This window comes from Carcharodon carcharias, chromosome 6, assembly GCF_017639515.1.
Source record: "Carcharodon carcharias isolate sCarCar2 chromosome 6, sCarCar2.pri, whole genome shotgun sequence".
NCBI classification, from domain to species: Eukaryota; Metazoa; Chordata; class Chondrichthyes; order Lamniformes; family Lamnidae; genus Carcharodon; species Carcharodon carcharias.
The window spans coordinates 3,451,493-3,473,802 of record NC_054472.1 but is presented as its reverse complement, the minus strand read 5'-3'; the positions used below and the strand labels follow the sequence as shown (position 1 = coordinate 3,473,802).

Genomic DNA, 22,310 nt, shown 5'->3' with positions numbered 1-22,310 from the left:
ATCCTGTTTTACAAATTTGTGAGAGCTTTTTGAGGATATATCTCTTGTAGTAGATAAAAGGGAACCAGTAGATGTTGTATACCTGAATTTCCAAAAGACGTTTGATAAGGTGCCAAGGAAGATAAGGGCTCATGAAGTTGGGGGTAATATTAGCATGGGTTGGGATTGGTTAAATGGATAGAAAGCACTGTGTTACTACTGGAATGGTAGAAGTGCACATATGGTCCAGCCTCACTATGCAGGCCGTACCATTAATTTAAAAGTTTAATTTTCTCACCAAAATAGTCAATCGTCTATTTTCCCTATTGCTGCCAAGAATAAAAGAGTCTTCAACCAGACTTCTTTCAATAAACTCAGAACGATTGTTTATTATAAAACAAAACCTCTTTTTAACAAGTTGCCAGTACTGGTTAACACACAGTTGTAATTAAGAATTTTAACTACCTATTGCTTGCCAAAGAATTCCTCCAGCACACACACAGACCAACAAAGGACGAACAGGCAGAGTCTCTCTTCAGAGATGGGCTTTGAGGGATTGGCATTATAAGATGAAGGATAAAGTCCGCAGGGTCTCAACGCTGTCAATCTGGAGTTCTCTTGTGTGAAGACAGGCTGTTGGTACCTGCAGATGTCTGTAAGTTCTCACCACTGGTGTCAGCTTTGCAGGTCCAAATGCAGACTGGTTACGATCAGCTGAGGGTTCTCTGGCTACGTGTTGATAGCTACACACAATTGCAGGCAAGGTAGGTAGAGAGCCAGTTAGGAGAGCCTTTCCTCAGCTTGCTCCCCAACAAGACTGCCCTCAAAACCAGCAGGTTTCACAACTCAAGTTTTTTCTCTCACCCATGTGATTTCCAGCAAGTTACCAACCTTTGCCTTTTCAGTTTTTTTCCCCCATCAATTAAAATGATTGCTGTTCAAAACAAACAACCAAATCTTCCTCAAGAACCATCAAGGCCAGATGATTTCTTGAAAGAGGCCTGTTTGTTGATAGTTCTAGAGTGAACTTATGACCTCGTTAAAAAAATCCCAGGTTAGCACACAAAATGTACAGATAATGCCACATCTTGTAAAAAAAAATTAGTCTTGAGGGATATGATTCTAACACAGAATGGGCATAAATGAGGATTTTTCAAGTTGACAGGCAGTGAATAGTGGAGTACCACAAGGATCAGTGCTGGGTCCTTAGCTTTTTACAATCTATATTAATGACTTGGATGTAGAGACAGAGTAATGAATTAAAGTTTGCTGATGGTACCAAGCTAAGTGGAAAGGTAAGCTGTAGAGAGGATGCAAAGAGATTTGACAGGTAACGTGAGCGACCAAGAAGATGGCAGATGGAGTACAATGTAGGGAAGTGTGAAGTTATTTGTTTGGTCATAATAGAGAAGCAGAATATTTTTAAAATGGTGTGAAAGGTGTGTTGATGTTCAAGAAAACTTAGGTGTGCTTATACAAAAAACACAGAAAGTTAGCATGTCGGTGCAGCAAGCAATTAGGAAGGCATGTTGGTCTTTATTGCAAGGGGATTTGAATACAAGAATAAAGAAGAGAAGACCATATCTGGAATACTGTGTGCTGTTTTAGTCTTGTCATTTAAGAAAGGATATACTTGCATTGGAGGCGGTACAGTGAACGTTCACTAAATTGGTCCCTGGGATGAAGGGATTGCCCTATGATGAAAGGCTGAGTAAATTGGGCTTATATTCTCTGGAATTCAGGAGAATGAGAGGCGATCTCATTGAAACCTACAAAATTCTGAAGGGATTTGATAGGGTAGATGCTGAGATTGTTTCTGCTGGGAATCTAAAACATGGTTGGAGTCATACCTAGCACAAAGGAAGATGGTTGTGGTCGTTGGGGGTCAGTCATCTCAGCTCCAGGACATCATTGTAGGAGTTCCTCAGGGTAGTGTCCTAGGCCCAACCATCTTCAGCTGCTTCATCAATGACCTTTCTTCCATCATAAGGTCAGAAATGAGGATGTTTGCTGATGATTGCACAATGTTCAGCACCATTCGTGATTCTTCAGATCCTGAAGCAGTCCATGTCCATATGTGGCAAGACCTGGACAATATCCAGGCTTGGGCTGACAAGTGGCAAGTAACATTCATGCCACATAAATGCCAGACAATGACTAACTCCAACAACAGAATCTAACCATCACCCTTGATGTTCAGTGGCATTACCATCACTGAATCCCCCACTATCAACCCCTAGGGGTTACCATTGACCAGAAACTGGACTATACTAGCCTTATAAATACCATGGCTACAAGAGCAAGTCAGAGGCTAGGAATCCTGCGATGAGTAACTCCACTCCTGACTCCCCAAAGCATGTCCACCATCTACAAGGCACAAGTCAGGTGTGTGATGGAATACTCCACTTGGCTGGATGAGTGCAGCTCCCACAACACTCAAGAAGCTTGACACCATCCAGGACAAAGCAGCCCGTGTGATTGGCACCACATCCAGAAACATTTATTCCCTCCACCACTGACGTAAGTAATAGCTGTGTGTACAAGATGTACTGCAGGAGTTCACCAAGGCTCCTTAGACAGCATCTTTCAAACTCATGAACACAAATATATAGAAGGACAAGGGCAGCAGATGGATGGGAACACCACCACCTGGAAGTTCCCCTCCAAGTCACTCACCACCCTGACTTGGAAATATATCACCGTTCCTTCACTGTCACCAGGTCAAAGTCCTGAACTCCCTAACAGCACTGTGGGTTTACCCACAACACATACACTGCAGTGGTTCAAGAAGGCAGCTCACCAGCATCTCCTCAAGGGCAATTAAGGGATGGGCAATAAATGCTGGACCAGCCAGTGAAGCCCAGATCCCATGAATGAGTTAAAAAAAAGTCTGAGATGAGGAGAAACTACTTCACTCAAAGGGTTGTGAATCTTTGGAATTCTCTACCTCAGAAGGTTGTGGATGTTCCATTGTAGAATGCAGTTAAGGCTGGGATAGACAGATTTATGATCTCTCAGGGAATTAAGGGATATGGGGAGCGAGTGGGAAAATGGAGTTGGAGCCCAAGATCAGCCATGATTGTATTGAATGATGGAGCAGGCGTGATGGGCCATATGGTCTACTCCTGCTCCTATTTCTTGTGTCCTTGTATCACGCAGATAATCTGTTCTACTGATTTTGGTTGAGGAATCAATATTGGCTAGGACACCAGGGAGCACTCCCCTGCTCTTCAAAGTAGTGCTATGAAATCTTTTACATCCATCTGAGAAGGCCCTAGTTAATATTTCATCTGAAAGACAGCACCTCTGATATTACAAAGTTCCCTTAGTACTGACCATCCAACAGTGTGACACTCCCTCAGTACGGACTCTTCAACAGCTCAGTTCCTTCTCAGTGTTGTCCAGGGTGAGTTGGATTGACAGTGGCCCTGGAATGGGACTCAAACCCACAACCTTCAGATTCAGAGGTAAAAATGCTACCCACTGAGCCATGGCTGATATTTAGTGGTTGAGTCTCATTGAGTGGTTAGACTTTTGGATGGTCCTGCGGGTTAATCCCACTAATTCAAGGCTGGGATAGACAGATTTTTAATCAGTAAGGGAGTCAAGGGTGGTGGGGAAAAGGCAAGAAAGTAGAATTGAGGATTATCAGACCAGCCATGATCTCATTGAATGGTGGAGTGACTTGATGGGCCGAATGGCCTACTTCCACTTATGCATACACCCATCCTGTCAGTCTCTGCTGAATCTTTGTGTGCTGCTTGGTTCTTGACAGTCACCCAAACGTCTAGCTGGCATGCCCATATGACCGATATGGGGCTACTTTTGATAGGCCAGCCAACACTTAATGGTGGGCCAGGGACTGGGATCGGACTTTCTGCCTGCTTAGTCCATGACAGTACTTGATTTTCTCCCACAAGACCACCTGTATTGCCGAACAAAACACTACGCTATTAGTCTTTATTGTACTTTCCTGTTCGCTTTGTTTAGTCTGTATAGATACTTTAATATTTAACAGCTTTTATGGCTTTAGGCCATACCAAAAAAAACTATTAGATATTAAGTGGGACTTTATTGTTAACTCAGCTAAAAGCTGGTAAGATAAAAAGTTGCATCCTTTTGCACACTGTCCTGAGGAACCTAATTTAAGTATTTAAATTTATTCTTCTCTAAATCTAGAATGTCGCAGTTGGTTGGGAGAGCCATCTCAACGATGAAATGAGGTGAGCAGAATATATTTTACCTAAAAATACATCAAAATTCTTCTATATATTAGATTTTACCAAAAATTCCTTACTCTTGTTTTGACAATGGCTACTTTCACTTTCAACCCTTTTTTACAAGAAGACTCAGACACTAATTACTGGCCTTTTCCAGAGGTCCCCAGCATCAGCCATATAAATACTGTGACTACAAGGGCAGGTCAGAGGCTCAGAATCCTGCAATGAGTAACTCACCTCCTGACTCCCTAAAGTCTGTCCACCATCTACAAGGCACAAGTCAGGAGTGTGATGGAATACTCCCCACTTGCCTGAATGAGTGCAGCTCTAACAACACTCGAGAAGCTCGACACCATCCAGGACAAAGCAGCTGCTTGATTGGCACCCCATCCACACACATTCACTCCCTCCACCACTGACGCACAGTAACAGCGGTGTGTGTACCATCTACAAGATGCACTGGAAGAATTCACCAAGGCTCCTGAGGCAGCACCTTCCAAACCCCAGACTGCTGCCATCTAGAAGGACAAGGGCAGCAGACACATGGGAACATCACCACTTGCACGTTCCCCTCCAAGCCACTGACCACCCTGACTTGGGAACATATCGGCTGTTCCTTCACTGTCGCTGGGTCAAAATCCTGGAAACCCCCCCCCCTCCCTAACAGCGCGGTGGGTGCACCCACACCACATGGACTGCAGCGGCTCGGGAAGGCAGCTCACCGCCACCTTCTCAAGGGTAACTAGGGATGGGCAATCAATGCTGGCTGAACCAGCGACGCCCACATCCCCTAATTGAATTAAAAAAAACATTCCCAGTGCCATGCAGGCATATTCTTGTCCAATTCAATGTTCAGGGTGTGTAGAGTTTCCAAGCCATGCTTTCCATTTTGTGCAGCCCACAATCTCCATCACTGTGACCAGCCCACTCCACGTCCTCTGTCCTCGAAGAGAGTCGTTTGCCGAGAATTGGCAGGTCTCCTGACACGGTGAAAATCTGACGTGCTGATGTAGGCTTACCCTGCCCTTGATGTAGCTGGATCTATCTTGCTCTTCAGACCAATCTGTTTGAGGGAGGAATGGATTTCATGGCTTATACCAGGCCTATTTTTGCCAGTACTTCTACCACTGATAATCCCATAAGTGTGCCCCACAGGGTTCTTGTTCCTCGATTAGGACATCCAATACCAATCAATAAACATTTCCATACTGATAGATTCCTTCTCTTTCCTCTTAATAACACCATATTTAGTGGTACAATCCATTGCCCTGGCTCTGTGCTTTAACAAGCTGTACCATTGATTTTGTGCTGCACATATGATTGCTTCCAGTTACAGAGTGTCATTGGAAATAGCTGCAGGACAGGAAAATTGCTTGGACTTTTTATTGTTATTTAAACTTTCAGATCTCTAGCAGTAACAATTATCTTTGTTATTCAATGATTAGGCAAAATCTGTTTTGTTTTGTGGAATAAATATCACATTCTGCAGCATGTTAGCTGAAACTAGTCATTATCAATATAAATCATATTTACAGTCTATGCTTTGTTCCAGTGGTACATTTTCCCTTTATCTCTCTTTGTCTGATATTTTGTCCCTGTGTGTCTGCGTACTCCTCTGCTAGTTGCTGTCTCTTAATAATGAATAACTATGAAGAGTACACGTATTAAGGGTGATATCACACAGAAACCCCATAGCTGCCTGAAATGACTCATTGAAATAAAGGTTGAGTGCATCCATAACCTTTGCAGCAGCTGCAGACAGAGCTATACAGGCAGTTTGACTGTGGCTGCGGGTGTTCATGCAGTACAGTAGCTGGTCCAGTTCCAGACGGCTTCATTAGCAACAACAACTTATATAGCACTTTTAATGTAGTAAAACGCGCCAAGGTGCTTCACAGGAGTGTTCAGACAAAATTTGATACTGAACCACATGAGGTATTAGGACAGCTGACCAAAAGCTTGCTCAAAGATCTAGGTTTTAAAAGAGCTTCTTAAAGGAGTAGAGGGAGACGGAGAGGTTTAGGAAGGGAATTCCAGAGATTAGGGCCCAGGCAGCTGAAAGCACGGGCACTCATGGTGGAGCGACTAAATTAGTGGATACGCAAGAGGCCAGAGGAGCACAGAAATCTTGGTTTACAGTCTTCCAATGAACAGCTCCTCACTTGTTCTTCGCAGGCTCTTTGTGGCTTGTGGGGTGCATGAATGCTGTAAGAGTCCCCAGACGTTGCCTCATTATCCTTTCATCCACCATCTTCTGTTTGTCCACCATGATCATTGCATACAGAGGGACTGACATTCTTCCTCCTGAGAAGCCCTCACTGTGGGTGGAGGGAGGTCAAAATACAGTATCCTTGTGACTTGGTTGTCTCATGTTCATGTGGCTTATAAAATCCTTGCAATTCACACTCACAAAAATGAAAATAAAATTCACCTGAGCAAGAGCTATTAATTTGTGCTCTTATCAAACCGGCTATGATTGACAATTCAGGAATGCTGCAAATCTTGCTGCAGTATCTTCACTTCTGCTGCATTGTGTGCACAACAGGGCAAGTAACACCCAAAACATACAGCAAATTTAATACTTGACAGCCTTTCAGCTCAGCTTGATGCCCATTGTGTGGAGCAAATGCAGCATTTTAATTCAGTACAACACCAGGCTGACCCATTTTCCCATTCACTGATGCAATTACTGCACTTCATAGACATGTTGTTAAACACAGATGAAGGGGAAAAAACATCATCTCTTGCCCATAGTTTGCACTAACATTTCCCACAGGGAAGGGGAATTAGTTTTCCAAGGCCCTGTGCTGTTTGATCCACTTATGTATCAAAACTTTAAAAATATGTTAATGATTCAAATGACATCTTGTCTCTGCGTCACTTTATCTCTACTTCTCTTTGACACAGTCTATGTCCAGCTATTATATGTTAAAATTGTTGAATTGAAACGTTCCATTTGAACACTCATTGAACGTTCCTATGTCAGGCTCTGACTATGGGGGAGAAAACCATTGTAAAAGAGTCAATATGTTCCTGCAAATGGGTGATTTCCATTTTGTCTCACAGTAAGGATAGGTAGAAAAGAATGAGTATTGTTGTATGACCAAATATTTGCAGCACGGAAGCAGGCCATTTGGACCATGGATCCATGCTGATACATGTGCTTATCTAGCTTTCTTTTAAATGCACCTACACAGTTTGCCTCAATTACTCCTGATGGTAATGAGTTCCACATCACTCTCTGGCTAACGAAGTTTCTCCTAAATTTCCTACTGGATCTATTCGTGGCTGCCTAATATTTATGGATAAAAACAAAAAAACTGTGGATGCTGGAAATCCAAAACAAAAACAAAAACAGAATTACCTGGAAAAACTCAGCAGGTCTGGCAGCATCGGTGGAGAAGAAAAGAGTTGACGTTTCGAGTCCTCATGACCCTTCGACAGAACTAGTTCTGTCGAAGGGTCATGAGGACTCGAAACGTCAACTCTTTTCTTCTCCGCCGATGCTAATATTTATGGATCCTGGTACTCATCTAATGTGCAATATCATCTAAATTAAACCCTGTAATATTCTTAAGACTTTACCAATGCCTTATCAAAGGCATTTTAGAAATGCAATTATTTTATATCTACTACACCATAGAATATAAACATAGAATGGTTACAGCACAGGAGCAGGCCATTTAGCCCAGCTTCTCTGTGCCAGGTTCCTGCAACAGCAATTTAGTCAATCCCACTCCTTTGCCCTTTCCCCATAGCCCTGCATGTTTTTCTCTGCAGGTACTTATCCAAATCCCTTTTGAAAGGCATGATTCAATCTGCCTCCAATACACCCTCAGGTAGCATATTTTCAGTTCCTTACCATTTGCTGTGTGAAAATGTTTTTTTAAAAATTGGAGACAATACTCCAGTTGAGGTCTAACCATTGTTTTATAAAGGTTCATCATAACTTCCCTGCTTTTGTATTTTATTCCTCTGTTTTCAAGTCCAAGATCCCATACGCCTTAATAACCTTCTCAATGTGCCCTATTCAACAATTTGTGCACACCTACTCCCAGGTCTCTCAATTCCTGCACTCCCTTTAGATTTGCATCTTTTATTTCATGTTGCCTTACCTAGTTCCTCCTGCCAAAATGTATCATTTCACACTTCCCTGTGCTAAATTTCAGTTGCCTCATCTCCACCCACTCCATCGGCTTGAGTAAGTCCTCCTGAAACTTATCACTATCCTCCTGATAGTTTGCAATGCTTCCAACTTCCGTATCTTCAGCGAATTTTGAAATTGTGCCATGTACACCCAAGTCTATGGGCCTGAACTTTTGCAGAGTGGCAATCAGAGCCACATTGCCACTCCACTCCTACTTTCTTACATGAAATTTTTCTGGATCCTATCCGGCCCAACCTTCTGACTCAGGCCAGACAAGGTGCAGGCAGTGCAGCACGTCCCTGAGGTCTAATATTGAGGGAGCTCAATTGGATGTAAGGAAGCCACGCCCCTTTTTGTTGGCACTAGCTGCTGTAAGCCAGGTAAGTTAAAGTTCCAGCCAAGTTTAAAGGTTCTTAACAGGCCAGGGAGAAGTCAAGTGTATCCAGTAAGTAGGTAGGATTTGGAGGGGTGGTGCGGGATTGGAGGGGGGGAGGGGGGCTGGGGGCTGGTTTTGCCTCAATGTTGGGGGAGGAGGTAGAATCGGGCCTTGCAGGGGGGATGGTCATGTCGGGTCAGATTGGGTCAGATTTCAGGTGGGGGGGCTGGGTCGGGTCGAACCTTGTTGGGGGTGGGGTGGTTGGGTCAGGCCGAGCCTTGGTGGTGGGGGGGGTGGTGCGGGGACTGGGGTGGGGGTCAGTTGGGGGAGAGGTGGTGGGGTCAGGTCGGGCCCTGGTGGGGGTGGAGTTGGGCCTCAGGGGAGTCCCGTTGGGTCAGGCCTCAGTTAGAGGTCGGGCCCCAGTTGGTGGGGTTGGGTCTGGCTTCGGTGTAGATGGTCAGGTCAGGTCGGGCCAGGCCTCAGCGGTGGCGGGGGTGGGGGGAAGTTTCAAGTTGGGTTGGGTGTTGGGTCATACCTCAGAGTGGGGGAGTGGGTGTCTAGTTGAGTTGGGCCTTGGGAGGAGTTGCAGTGAAAGTCGAGACTTGGGCCATTATTGGGGAAGTCCTGATGGTGGGGGATGAAGGGAAGAGTTTCATGGTGGGGGTTGGAAGCACATGGTTGGGTTGGAATTCCTTGGGAGGGGTGAGTTCTGCGGTGGGGGGGGGAGTGTCCCATAATGGGGGAGTCCCTTAGGAGTTGGGAGTCCACGTGGGGGATAGCTAGGGGAGGTGGGGAGAATCCCCTGGGGGTTTGGGGTGTGGGGGTAATCTATTGGGGGGTCAGTGTGGACCTGCACAGTAGTTACCCAAAAATTAGAAGTGGTCTTAATCCTAACTTTTTCCGGGTAACTATTGATGTAACAGTTGGAACCATCTGAGGTTTGTGACTTAAATCACATTTTCAGTTGGTTCCCAGTGCAGGGCAATTACTCAAGGGAAGTTTGCACTTCCCAGGCCATTGTCACGTAAACCTTACCTGGGAACCTCTGACGACAGGAAGGGTGTTCCCCCAATGCATCTTTGAAGTACCCCCCAGTTACGCTGTCCTGGAGCTCAGAAGTCATGGCCCTATGTCATTAATATATATATTATATATAGAAAAGTAATGGTCCAAGTGCCAACCGCTGGGAAACCTCCCTGTATATCTTCCTCCAGTCTGAGATGCAACATAAGAAAATAAGAACTAGGAGCAGGAGTAGGCCATTCAGCCCCTCAAGCCTGCCCCACCATTCATTACGATCATGGCTGATCTCATTTCGGCCTCAACTCCAATTTCCCACCCTCTCCCCATAACCTTTCAACCCGTTACTAATTAAAAATCTGTCTATCTCCTCCTTAAGTTTATTCAGTGTCCCGGCATCCACTGCACACTGAGGTAGTGAATTCCACAGATTCACGACCCTTTGAGAAAAGTAATTCCTCCTCATCTCTGATTTAAATCTACCACCCCTTAGCCTAAAACTATGGCCTCTCGTTCTAGAATGCCCCACAAGGAGAAACAGCTGCTCCACGTCTACTTTGTCTATCCCCTTTAGCATCTTATATATCTCAATTAGATCTCCTCTCATCCTTCTAAACTCTAGCGAGCATAGGCCTAAACTGCTCAATCTCTCCTCTTAAGACAAGCCCTGCATCTCTGGAATCAATCTAGTGAACCTCCTCTGAACCCGCTCCAATGCAACAATTCACCAATAATGTTTCCTGTCACTGAGCCAACTTTATGTCCACGCTTCCACTGTTCTTTTTATTCCTTGGGCTTCAACTTTGCTGACAAGTTATGTGGCATTTTATCAAAAGCCTTTTGGAAGTCCATATACACCCTCATCAACTCTCTCTGTACCTCAACAAATAACTCAGTCAAGTTTGTTAAATATGATCTATCTTTAACAAATCCATGCTGGCTTTCCTTAGTTAATCCACATTTGTCCAAATGGCTGTTAATTTTGACCCAGAGTATTGTTTCTAAAAACTTTCCAACCGCCAAATTTAAACTGACTGGCTTGTAGTTGCTGGGTTTATCCTTAAACCCATTTTTGACTAAGGGTGCAACATTTGCAATTCTACATTGCTCTGGAACCACCCCTGTATTGAAGCATGATTGCCAGTCTCTTCCCATACTCTCTTTGCTGCTTTTATTTCCTTTTTCACTTCCCCTCTGAACTTTCTATATTTACCCTGGTTCTCACGTGTATTATCAATCTGACATCTGTCATATGCACTCTTTAACTGCTTCATTTTACTCTCTATCGCGTTGGCACCCAGGGAACTCTGGATTTAGTTGCCCTCCCTATCTTTCCTCCTCATGGGAATGTACCTTGACTGTACACGAACCATCTCCTCTTTAAAGGCAGTCTGTTGTTCTGTAACAGTTCTGCCTGCCACTCTTTGGTTCTAATTTACCTGGGCCAGATCTGTTCTCACTGAAATTGGCCCTCCTCCAACTAAGTATTTTTACTCTGAATTACTCCTTGTCCTTTTCCATAGCTAACCAAAACTTGTTGATACTATGATCACTGTTTCCTAAATGTTCTCCAACTGACATTTGATCAACTTGACCCACCTCATTCCCTTGAACTAGATCCAGCAATACCTCCTTCCTCATTGGTCCAGGACCAGAAACATGCTAATCTAGAAAACTCTTCTGAACACACTCAGGATCTCTTCCCCCTCTCTGCCTTTACCCTACTATCCCAATCTATATTAGAAACACTAAAATCCTCCATTAAAACTAGTTGATAGTTTTTGCACTTCTCTTTAATTTTCCTACAAATTTGCTCCTCTGTATCGTTCCCACTTGGTGGTCTATAGGGTGTACCTATAGGATGTAACTCTTGTTTCTTATCTACCCTTTCTGTTACCGTTGTAAACCACATTCTGTGAGACATCCTGCCCCTTCAGACGCTAGCCACCCGGCAGATCTGCATCAGAATGTTACTTCAAACACCTTAAATCAGCCAGTCTGGCTAAACATCGGCCTCCCCATCACAACCTCAGAAAAACCTAGCAGAACATTTCTGCAAAGTCAGGGGATCAGCCACTCTCACTCAAAACAGGCCAATCCCTTTCAGAACCACAGGTTGAAATTCTTAGGGACAATTTTGACGTTGTGTGCCCATTAGAAACAGAGCGAATCGGCAATCAGGAACACGCAGGGTACTACATGGTTCAGAACTCAACACTATTTCCAATATACAGACTACTCTTTCTAATGTCTCCAATCTCACATCTAGTACTCAGCACCAGAATGAAACAAAACAAAAAATATGTATAGAATTATATAATATTAAAAGGCAGGCTTCAAAGGAAAAGAAAATTTGCAGGGCTGTGGGGAAAAGGTGGGGAGTGGGATTTTTGAGTTGCTCTTGCAGAGATCCAGCACAAGCATGTATGACCAAGTGGTCTCCTGTGCTATAACCATTCTATGTTTGCCAAAAAAAAACAATTAAATAGGAAGTATTTCTGACCATGACTTCCCTTTCCCCATAAATCATAAATTAATTGCAAAGTGCCCACAATTTTTCGATTATGTGCAGCCAATGGGTGAGGTTCCTTGTGAGCAGCACAAAATTATCCAGGTGATGAAAACATGAAATAAAATATGTAGTTTGGCTTTGGAATTAAAAGTTATGCCACACAAGCTCTTTTGACTCCTGTGGGACTATTTACAGTTATATAAGTGAGGCGCTCCATCTAGATCTCTGGTTCTGAGTTCAAATCCCACCCTTGTAAACTGTAAAGCTGAATTGACTCATCTCATGGCACCAGGGAGAAAATAAGAACCATGAGAGTTCTGAATATGAGTCATACGGACTGGAAGTGGTAACTCTGTGTCTCTCTCCACAGATGCTGCCAGACCTGCTGAATTTATCCAGCATTTTCTGTTTTTATTTCAAATTTCCAGAATCCGCAGCATTTTGACTTTTTTTTATAACCTTGACAGCTGCTGTTTTGTTCTAAAAACTCACCTGTTTCACTAATATCCTTCAGGAAAGGGAACTTGCCTGTCTATGTCAGTCCCACCCTATGCAATTGACTCTCAATGCCCTCAGGGTAACTAGAGAAAGACAATAAATGCCAGTGTTGTTCACATCCCAAGAGCAAGTAAATTACAAAACAACTTTGATTCTCTGAATGTTTTTCACAAAGTGGCTTATCCATTACGCCATACAACTTTAGAAATATTTCACCTTTTCAACATCATTGGCCTGGAGAGACTGCAGAGGAGATTTACAAGAAAGTTGCCAGGGCTGGAAAATTGTAGTTATGGGGAAAGATTAGGTAAACTAAGGTTGTTCTCCTTAGAACAGAGAAGGCTGAGGGGTGACTTTATTGACAAATACAAAATTATGAGGGCTCTAGATAGACTAGACAGAGAAGACTTGCTTCCCCGAGTGGAGAGGTCAATTACCGGGGGCACAGATTTAAGGCGATTTGTGGAAGGATTACAGGGTATATTAGGAAAAACCTTTTCACCCAGAGGGTGGTAGGTGTAAGGAATTCACTGCCCGGATTGGCGGTTGAGGCTGAAACGCTCAACTCCCACCCTTAAAATGGACCTGGATCTGCACCAGAAGTACTGTAACCTGCAAGGCTACGGACCGGGTGCTGGTTGGTGGGGTTAGAATGGGCAGCTGGTTTTTTTCAGCCAGCGCGGACACGATGGGCTGACAGGCCCTTTCTGTGGCATAATTTTTCTATCGTTCTAAGTCTGAGGAAGTGCACAATTCAGGAATACAAATCATTATATATAGTTAAATGGCCACAGAGAGTTGACCTGATGGGGAAAATCATTCTGAAAATAGGGCTGTGTCCTGAAATCATTTGGCAGTGGTTTTCCTGTTTACCTTAAGTTACAAGTGAACTCAGGTTAAATACACACAGGCCGGCTGCATAGCCCTTTGCTGTCATAGATTTCAGTGGAGTTATTCTTCAAGTGACAGAATTACCTGGAAAAACTCAGCAGGTCTGGCAGCATCGGCGGAGAAGAAGAGAGTCGACGTTTCGAGTCCTCGTGACCCTTCGACAGAACTTGCGTTCGAGTCCGAACGCAAGTTCTGTCGAAGGGTCACGAGGACTCGAAACGTCGACTCTCTTCTTCTCCGCCGATGCTGCCAGACCTGCTGAGTTTTTCCAGGTAATTCTGTTTTTGTTTTGGATTTCCAGCAGCCGCAGTTTTTTTGTTTTTATTCTTCAAGTGCCCTGAAATAGTTTTGCTAGGTTGACTGACTAAATACTGCAGCTATAGCTCCCCCCGGTGCTCATGGAAGGTCAGTTATGTTGAGCCTGAAAGGATTAAATGCCCGCCACAAGTTAGCATCATCTGTTGAGGTACCTCTAACTAAATTACATTTCTTTGCACATTATTGGAGATTTTGAAAAAAACATGTTTCAAAGGGTTATGGAGAATGTGCCGGCGAGACCAAACACAGTTTAGATGATCACTGTACCGAACACCGCGAGACCCTTGGCTTCTGGTTTCTTGCCACTTTAATTGCCAATCCCTGTCCCACTCTGACCTGTTCTTTGACCTCCTGCACTATTCCAGTGAAGCTCAGTGGGAATTTGAGCAGCATCTCACCTTTCGATGTGGCACTTTACACCCTCTAGACTCGGCATTGAGTTGAACAGCTTTGGATCACAACCACTGCTCCCATTTTTTCAGACAGCAAGCTCAAGCAATACAGTAACTATCTACACCTAGCCTGGACCCATCTTTACATAGAATCTCACAATGGTACAGGACAGAAGAAGGCCATTTGGCCCATTGTGTCTGCACTGGGCAATCCAGTTAATTTCGCTCTCTTGCTCTTTCCCCATATCTCTGCAATTTTTTTCCCCTTCAAAATATGTATCCAATTCCCTTTTGAAGGTTAGTATTATATCTACATCCACCCTACAATTGAGCTATGTATTCCAAATCCTAACCACTCATTGCATAAAAAGTTTTTCTCATGTCTCCCATCACTGGATCTTTTGCCAATCATTTTAAATCTTCACCCTGTGATGATAGAACCATAGAATGGTTACCACACAGAAAGAGACCATTCGGCCCATCATCTCCATGCCTTCAGTCATTGGAAACTGTTTCTTTTTCTTCTATCTAAATCATTCATGTCTTTGAACACACCTATCAAATCTCTTAGATTTCTCTGCTCTAAGGAGAGGTCCAGCATCTCCAGTCTGTCCATGTAACTGTAATCTCTCATCTCTGGAACCATTCTAGTAAATCTCTTCTGCACCCCTTCCAAAGTCTTCATGTCCTTTCTGTGAGGTGCACAGAATTGGATACAATATTCTAGTTGGGGCCGAACTAGTGTTTTATATAGGTCCAGCAAAACCTCTTAGCTTTGGTAGTCTATGCCTGGTTATAAAGCTCAGGATCCCATTTGCTTTATTAACTGTTTTGTTAACCTGTTCTGCTATTTTCAAAGATTTATGCACAAGCATCTCCTTTAAAATTATACTGTTTAACTTAGTGGTATTTTTTATAAAAATAGTAAGGATCAATTGTGATATTGGAAAATTAGGATTGGCCACATGAGAGCTGTGGTGGGGGTAGCAGGGGTGTGGTTTAAAGTTGTGAGAGCATGGGGGAAAGCTGTCAGAGTGGGGGAGGGATGGAGGATGTTGTGAGAGATGTTGCGGGGGGGGGGAATGGTGAGGTGGGAGAGAGTTGCAAGAGGCGGGGAGAGAGTGGTAAGGGTGGGGAGCAATGAATTTTCATTGTGTCATTGTCGTTGCAAATGTTTACATTATGCCATGTACCAACAAATCCAAGTCATTAATGCGCATCAAAATCAGCAGTGGTTCTGGTACTAAACCATGGGGAACTCCTCTGTCTCTCTCCCTCTTGGTCAAAAAACAGCCATTCACTACAACTCTTGCTTTTCTATTCCAATGTCAATTTTCAATGTCAAGGGCATGCTACTACTGCCCTGTTTATCCTGTGGGTTTCAATTTTGCTAACAAGCCTAATATTAACAAATGCCTTTTGAAAATCCATATGTGTTGTAAGGAATTGTTCTGTGTCTCACAAAGAGGCCTACAGGTTTGTGAGGTTTAACATTAAGTGTTTATTAACAGCTCATAACTATATACATCTCCAGGCTAGAGCCCTAACTCAGTACAATCTCCATGCTGGCTTCCGCTAGGCTCTACTGTACTCAGTCCATGATCATGTGACTCTCTACATCATGCTGTCGGAGTTACTGTTTACCAGTCCCACATTGCTCTGCCGGACACCCTTATACTACACCACCCCAAGCTTATACCCAACATTCTTACAGTACAATCTTTCCATACTACCTCTTCTCTCCCCCTTAAGCCTCTGACTTTATGAATTCAGATGGTTTGGAGGCTTGACAATTCTTCCAGACCTTGTTCTGGTCACACTTGGAGGAGTGTAATGCTCAGTTGTTCTGGGCAGATTTTCTAGGTTCGGAATTGAAATCTTAGTATTTTGCATTTCAAGCACTCGGTTGTCTCCGTCTAATTCATTTTTTGTGCTCCTTGGAGTTGAGTTTCTCCTTATTGCCAACCTGTCTCCTTTGTTTGGACTCCATGGGTTTGTCCCATTCCTTGCGGAGGGAATGTTCATTCCGTTCATTCATAGAGTGGAGCCGGATTTTCTTTTTCCAAGGGGTCCGCCATGATCTTGCTGGAAGTTGATGTTTCAGAGATGGAACCTTCATTTCCCCCGGTTTCACAATTTCACCCAAATATCTGTTGACTCTCTTATTTTCCTGTTCTTTTTCAAGCTTATGAATCTTTTCACTCAGCACAGCAACTACTCTCATGTTTCAGAGTTTTCTGCTGAATTCTTATACAAGCTTAACCACCTCACTTGGTCATTCAGTTTCTTTGGGAATCCTTCTTCCACGGTCACTGACTGCTCCTTAAACTCTTTCAATTCACTCATTAGATTCTCAATCTATTTCTTACAATTTTCTGCGCAAGTCATCTTTCATGTTCTTCAGATCAAGAACGTAGGAACATAAGAAATAGCAGGAGTAGGCCATTCGGCCCCTCAAGTCTGCCCCACCATTCAATAAGATCATGGCTGATCTGCCAGCTCCTCATAGCCCTCAGCTCCCCGATATTTCAAAAATCTGTCCAGCTCCTCTTTAAATACTTTCAGTGATCTCACCTCCACAACTCTTTGGGGTAGAGAATTCCAGACATTCACTACCCTCTGAGAGAAGAAATTCCTATGCATCTCAGTTTTAAATGAGTGCCCCCTTATTCTGTAACTATGTCCCCTAGATTGAGATTCCCCCACTAGTGGAACCATCTTTTCAACATCTATCCTGTCAAGCCCCCTCAAAATCTTGTACGTTTCAATAAGATCACCCCTCATTCTTCTAAACTCTAATGAATAAAGGCCTAACCTGTTTAGCTGTTCTTGATAAGTCAACCCCTTCATCCCAGGAATCATCCTAGTGAATCTCTTTTGAACTGCCTCCAATGTCAGTATATCCTTTCTTAAATACGGGGACCAAAACTGTGCACAGTACTCCAGGTGCGGCCTCACCAACACCCTGTACAGTTGTAACAAGACTTCCCTATTTTTAAACTCCAACCCCCTAGCAATATAGGCCAAAATTCCATTTGCCTTCTTAAATATTTCCTGCACCTGCATGTTAACCTTTTGTGTTTCATGCACAAGAACACCCAGATCCCTCTGTGCTGCATCTTTTTGGAGTCTCTCTCCATTTAAATAATAGTCTGCCTTCTGATTTTTCCTACCAAAGTTCATGACCTCACACTTTCCTACATTAAACTCCATCTGCCAAGTCTTTGCCCACTCGCTCAACCTGTATATATATCCCCTTGCAGATTCCTTATGTCCTCATCCCAACACGTCCTCCCACCTATTTTTGTATTGTCAGCAAATTTGGATACATTACACTCTGCCCCCTCCTCCAAGTCATTAATATAGATAGTAAATAATTGAGGCCTTAGGACTGATCCTTGTGGCACTCCACTAGTTACATCTTTCCAACTTGAAAAAGACCTATTAATCCCAACTCTCTGTCATCTGTGTGTTAACCAATCTTAATCCATGCTAATACATTACCCCCAATGTTGTGAGCTCCTATCTTGTGCAATAACCTTTTATGTGGCACCTTATCGAATGCCTTCTGGAAATCCAAATACACTACATCTGCTGGTTCCCCTTTATCAACTTTGCTTATTATATCCTCAAAGAGCTCTAGCAAATTTGTCAAACATGATTTCCCTTTCACAAAACCATGTTGACTCTGTTTGATTGCATTAAGCTTTTCCAAATGTCCTGCAATTTCTCCTTTAATAATGAACTGTAGCATTTTCCCAACTGCAGATATTAGGCTGACTGGCCTATAGTTTCCTGCTTTTTGTCTCCCTCCCTTCTTGAACACAGGCATCACATTAGCGGTTTTCCAATCCTCTGGGACCCTCCTGGAATCCAGTGAGTTCTGGAATATTTTGACCAATGCCTCCACTATCTCTGCAGTCACTTACTTTAAAACCCTTGGATGCAGGCCATCAGGACCTGGTGACTTGTCTGCCTTTAGTCCCATTAGTTTGTCAAATACTTTGTCCCTTGTGATAGAGATGTTACAAGATCTTTCCTCCCATTAGCTCCTTGCTTATCTGATATCTTTGGGATGTTTATAGTGTGCTCCACTGTGAAGACCAATGCAAAATATTGGTTTAAATTATCTGCCATTTCCCTGTTCCCCATTATCAATTCTCCAGTTGCATCCTCCAAGGGTCCTATGCTCACTTTAGCTACTCTCTTTTTATATATTCGTAGAAGCTCTTGCTGTGTTTTTATATTTCCTGCCAATTTATCTTCATAGTCAATTTTCTCCCTTTTTATTAGCTTTTTAGTCATCCACTGCTGGTTCCTAAAAAATTCCCAATCCTCCGGCCTACCACTAGTTTTCGCTGCTTTGTATGCCTTAGTTTTTGATTGGATAGTCTCCTCGACCACCTTAGTTAACCACAGGTGGTTCATCCTTCTCAATGAGTCCTTCTTTTTGACTGGGATAAATTTTTTCTCAGTGTTATGAAATATCTACTTAATTGTCTGCCATTGCTCATCCACTGACCTTCCCCTTAGTCTATTTTCCCAGCCCACTTTAGACACCTCTTTCTTCGTACCTCTGTAATTGTCCTTATTTAAGTTGAGGACACTGGTTTGAGACCCGAGTTGCTCGCCCTCAAACTGAATTTCAAATTCTACCATGTTGTGATCGCTACCCCCTAGAGGATCCTTAACTACGAGATCTCTTATTAATCCTACCTCATTATACATTACTAGATCTAAAATAGCCTGCTCAAGAAATTCAAGAGTTTCATTAGTTTGTGTTGTTAATTCCGCACTCAGCCAACTTTTCTGATTCATCAGCACTTCCTTCTCCTGTTGCAGGCATTTTTCATGATACTTAATAGAGACATCTGATACTTGAAGCTCATCAAGATCTAACTGAAGACCTTTCTTTGTTGAATTTGCTTCCCCAAGGTTATCATTTGGTCTTTTAAAAAATTCATTCATGAGATACGGGTGTCGTGGGCTAGGCCAGCATTTGTTGCCCATCCCTAGTTGCCCTTGAGAAGGTGGTGTTGAGCTGTCTTCTTGAACCGCTGCAGTCCATGTGTTGTAGGTACACCCACAGTGCTGTCAGGGAGTTCCAGAATTTTGACCCAACGGCAGTGAAAGAACAGCAATATATTTCCAAGTCAAGATGCTGTGTAGCTTGGAGGGGAACTCCCAGGTGGTGGTGTTCCCAAATGTCAAGTCCTCTTTCAAGTGTTCTACTTCTTGTGAGTGACATTCCAGTGTTTTCAACAGTTCTCCTTTATGGGGATGAAAGTTGTTTCTCTACACTGATCAGTTTTTCCTTAGCAGAGTCTAATTCTTCTGTGCTATCCTTTAAGCTCACACTCTGGAATTGTACTTCTGCTAATTCTTTCTGAGATTCTTCATGTTCTTTTGTGGGAACTTCTACTCTCTTGCCATTCTAGGTTCTTGATTTTCATTTCAACCATTTCATTTTTCAGTGGTTTGATGGTTCCCAGTAACTTTGAGGAATTCAGCACTTTCCTTCTAGTTCCTTCATCATCAGCTCTGCAGTCTCTTTCCTGCACCTCTTGGCTTCCTCCAGGAATACTGAACATTGCCAAGTCTTCTCTGCCAACTGGTTCTTCAGTTCTTTCAGAGTGACATTAAATTCATTTTGCTTCTCTTCATAATTTTCCAGAGGAACAAACTTGACCTGAGGGATCCTGGTAACATGCGAAGGTCCTTCAACAGGATTTTCTTTTCTTTGCAAAGTTCAATTGCTTCATCTTGAGTTTTCTTGTAATTCAACAGAGTCTTAACTTTGTTCTGCTGTTCCTCCATTCTGCTGTTCAAGGTAGTCTTCAGTTCTTAACGCCGCTGAAGTGTTATGTACTCCTTTTGCATTTGACCCTGAAGGACAATCGTTTATTCTTTCAACAGTTTATTTTCTTGTTCAGCTCTTGCCATTTCACTCTGCGCTTCAGTGCATTGCTTCGTTGCTACTGATAGCTCCAATGCAGCTTTTTCTGAAGTAAAAAATCTTTTTTAGCCCCTCATGTTTTTTCAGGCACACATATTGATTATTCAAAGAGTCTTTCAGGGCAGCAAATTCTTTGATTATATATTCTGCCTGCTGCTGTGCCTGGCCATATTTCTTGTTGAGTCCTTCCAACTCTCTCTTCAATTTGCTATTGTGCCTGGCCATATTCCTCGTTGAGTCCTTCCAGCTCTCTCTTCAATTTGCCAACAGTGGAATTCAGTGATGTTATTTCCACCTTGTGCTTTGCTGGTGATACGTACTGAGTCTGCACACAATTCAGATTTTTGCTTATTCCATTCTTCACAACATTCAGCCTTTTTGTTTCCTTCAAAGCCTCTTTGTATCTGTGTGACACATCAGAAATTTGTTTGGTCAGATGTTGAACAGTTTGGTCTATTGAAGATTTTCATTTATTATGCATTTTCAAAGGTACATACCTAGCTTGAATCTTGTGTTCCAAGTCTTCCAATTTTGCGTTGATAAGGACATTTTCCGATCTTATTTTGTCTTTTCTTTCTCCGCCTGCAGAGGAGCTTTGTCATTGTTCTTTATTTTGGTTTCACTGTTGACCAGATCTGCCTTTGGTGAAGCCTTCACTATTTCAGTTCTGTAATCATGCTGCTACTACTCTACTCCTTTATCTTTGATCAGAGGCAGATGGCTCAGCACTGCCACCTGCTGTTTCAATTTGGGTAATGTGCCAGCCTTTTCAAAAAGATCTATGTTAAAGCCTTCTGGGTGGTTCTCAGCCTCATCTTTCCTCTGCACTAAACTCTTCAGCTTATGCACTTCATTGCACTGACATGGTCTGCCACCATCTTGTGGTTTGCTTGGGGGTTGTATTTTGCCCTTTCGTTGCTTTATTGGGGTGTTCTATCCCCCCTTTTAAGCTCTGTGTGCTTAACAATGCGAAGGTTAAAATACTTGTCAAAGGTATTTAGTATCTCATCAAAGCTGGCTGAGGTTTCATCAATAACTTTCATTAGCATTATTTAATTGACAATTTTAGCAAATAAGTATAAAAGCATATTAAGTGGGACTTCCTCTGATTTCCTACCTAACCCTGATGTACTCCTGTAACTTAAAAATATTCTTGTCCATGCTGCCCAATTTTGCATCTGGTTTGGCTCTTGCATCAGCCCAAATTGGTCTGGTAGTTTTAATTTACCATCCATGGCCGTTTTCTATAGCAGGGAGTACAGTTTTAAATCATTTTTCTTCCAAGATGGTGCTGCTGTAACCAGCCTTTCACTTCTTCCCTGCACTCCTGTCGGGCCTTCACTGGCTCCCACAGCAATCGCAGGCCCGATTCTCCAAAGCAACTCTTCAAACAAGCTACCCAGGCCAGGGACTTGGTTTTTTAAGCTTGCAAATTCGATAGGAGGGTGATTTTAGGTTATAGCTGCCAATTTAAAAACTTTTTTTTTCAATCATTCAATCTTGGCCGCCACGTGATATGGCACTGACTGTAATGTTCTCACAGCTGTGCTGGGTAAACAATCGGTATGGTCTGCCTAATTAGTGCCCTAATGAGTTTTAAAAGGTTAGTTCAGCCTTTTAGTGAATTTTGCTTACCCTTTTTGTGATCTGACTAGGTCTATTGGCTCTCCTTCGGATCAGGTTTGGCTTTTCATCTGTACAGTGGATTCTTATTTGCCTTTTAGCCTTTTTGTCATTTTGGAATTTTGCTCAGCCTTTTGTGACCTGGCTAGGTCCTTTGGCTCTGCATTCGATCAGATTTGGCAATGGATCTACTTTTTAGGTGATTTCCAGATGTGTCTTCAGTTCAGGTGCACTTCAGTCAAGTCAGGACTTCAATTTCTTTAGTTTTTCATTCTCTGGGATTCTTCACCGGCTTCAGGGTTCTGGGTTCACACATTAGCTGCCACCATGTTCTGTATCTCATGAAGAAGTCTGTGTGGTTTAACATTAATAACTCAT

General features: G+C 43.0%; 1 long non-coding RNA gene across 1 annotated transcript in view; it reads left to right on the top strand.

Annotated features, from left to right (window-relative positions):
* Positions 1-22,310, top strand: part of LOC121278671 — a 43,067-nt gene that overhangs the window by 670 nt on the left and 20,087 nt on the right. The window contains exon 2 of the long non-coding RNA XR_005943257.1: positions 4,159-4,202. This is a non-coding gene — a long non-coding RNA (uncharacterized LOC121278671). The remainder of the gene's footprint in view (positions 1-4,158; positions 4,203-22,310) is intronic.